This window comes from Mesoplodon bidens, assembly GCF_964165515.1.
Source record: "Mesoplodon bidens genome assembly, chromosome: 8".
NCBI classification, from domain to species: domain Eukaryota; kingdom Metazoa; phylum Chordata; class Mammalia; order Artiodactyla; family Ziphiidae; genus Mesoplodon; species Mesoplodon bidens.
The window spans coordinates 82,013,718-82,015,987 of record NC_138165.1 but is presented as its reverse complement, the minus strand read 5'-3'; the positions used below and the strand labels follow the sequence as shown (position 1 = coordinate 82,015,987).

Genomic DNA, 2,270 nt, shown 5'->3' with positions numbered 1-2,270 from the left:
GGTTTGCTTTAGGAAACAATTTTACCAAAAACAACATGGGAAGAGAAGTAATTTGAAGTGTTTAAGACATTAAATGCACAACTGACTCCAAACTGCCATTTAGTATGCTTTGTATTATAGGATATAAAAGCTACCCTCCATCTGTGGAATGTTAAGCTGACACCCAAGACAATAAAAACCTCCCATATTCAATATCCCACTATTTTCTGGTTGTACCAAAAAACAAACAAACAGCAAATGATTTCATCTCTTAAAAAAAAGCATTTACACTTAAAAAATGGGATGAGGTGGGATTCCCTCCTTTGAAAAAAATGTTTCTAGAGCTACTAAAAAACTTGCGTTTACAAAAGAGTTGATAAAAATATTCCTCTGGATTGTACAAGAAGGGAGACAGGGGCCACTGATAGGACCAGGTGTGTGATATTAATCAGACTTGGCATCTTTCTCTCCTGCTTCATCAGAAGCTGGGCTCTCCTTGTTTTTAGTTTCTCCCTTTTCTGCAGGTCCCTTGGTTAGCCACTTCAGCCTGTTTTCCCTTTGCTCCCCTTTTCCCTTTTGTGGCCTCTCCCGTTGCGGAGCACAGGCTCCGGACGCGCAGGCTCAGCGGCCATGGCTCGCGGGCCCAGCGGCTCCTCGGCATGTGGGATCTTCCCGGACCGGGGCACGAACCCGTGTCCCCTGCATCGGCAGGCGGACTCTCAACCACTGCGTCACCAGGGAAGCCCTGTTTGCACTTTTTTGTCTGAAGATTTATCCTTTCCTGCCGCCTTTTTTGGCTTCGTTTCCACTTTTGCGGGAGCCGGTGTAGCTGACACACTCGCCGATCTCCTCTTGCGCTCCTCCTTCGCAGCCCCCTCGGCAGAGCTGAACTTCCCCTTGGGCATCGGGACGGCGGCGCAGGCGGGTGCCCGGTGCCTGCGGGCCGCGGCACGCCGAGAGCCTTCGAAAAGCTGGGCTCTCTGGCCACTACCTCTCCTCCCACCGCCCGAGCTCCTGGGACCCGCCCCTCACCGTAGTTTTGATTTGCATTTCTCTAATGATTAGTGATGTTGAGCATCCTTTCCTGTGTTTGTTGGCCATCTGCATATCTTCCAGGTCCTTCATTCTTAATTTACAAAAAAAAGCAAGAGAAACCCCTAAATTAACAAATTTTAGTTGTTTTCACTGATTTTCCCCCCTCTACTTGTGGATCATTGACCAGTTTTTTTTTTTTTAAGTTTTTCACACTTTGGTTGAAATAAAAACATGGCAAATAGAATTAGGCTTCAGGTTTGAGGGCTACTTGGTGCATAGTGAATTAGCACGAAGGGAAGTGGATCATCTTGAAGGACCTGCATGTGTTTGTGGAAGTGATGCACCGAGCCCGCCAGAGGAGTGGGTCAGGCTCCCAGGGACCATGTCCTCTTTTCTTCTCCATTTACTGACAAGACAGTGGTGGTAGGAGGGGACGTGGGTATTTCTCCTCTGTCTCTGGGGCCTCCAGCTTTGGGTCCATCTCCACAAAGAGCCCAGATCCTACAGCACAACCATTCCCTCCATGATGCTAGTTCACATTAAACACTTCTTTTAGCACCACCTCCTCCCAATTTCCCTCCATTAATAACCTCTGATCATTACCTCACCATCCCCTGTTTGTCTTCCCAGTTCTTCCATGTTATGTAGCTAATTTCCTATACTATGTATCCTTGGCTGGACCCTAACTGATATATCTTCCCACTATGGCCACTTCGTAGCTTCCTGTAAGAATGGTCAGGACAAATTCAAAATAAATATGAATTTTCTCCCAAAGGTATTTAGTGCCCACTATGTGTAAGGCACTGGGTCTAGGCACAGGGGAAGCAAATAAATAAATACATATTTTTTTATTTTAAGGAGCTCATAATTTACAGGAGGAAACACGTCAACAAATAATTTTAATAAATGGTGATAAATGCTATAAGGACACAGAAAGTATATTCCGAATGCCTTCACAGTTTTGCTTTGTTTACAGGCTACCTTTGGTGGTGTGGCATAGGAAATGAGCACTAATTAAGAGCCATGAGAATTAGGCTCTAGGCTGGGTCTATTACCACTAACTAGTTGTGTGGCTTTGGGCAGGTCATGGAACCTCTCCAGGGCTCCGTTTCTTCATTTATGAGATAACGTGTGCGTTTTCTTTCAGTTTGCCAACATTATTACTATGACCTTTCAATCCCTCATTTAACAATCCGGAGAGCCCACTGGCACTTATTTTAAAGTTCTTTCCAAAGGGCATGACTGAGGCATGACTT

General features: G+C 45.6%; 1 pseudogene across 1 annotated transcript; it reads right to left on the bottom strand.

The window, feature by feature from the left end:
* Positions 1-355: 355 nt before the first annotated feature.
* Positions 356-884, bottom strand: LOC308621626 (non-histone chromosomal protein HMG-14-like; annotated as a pseudogene). Its single transcript has 2 exons — positions 735-884; positions 356-562 (listed from the first exon to the last, which is right to left on the bottom strand). The product of its transcript is annotated as a non-histone chromosomal protein HMG-14-like (transcript).
* Between the last annotated feature and the right edge of the window lie 1,386 nt (positions 885-2,270).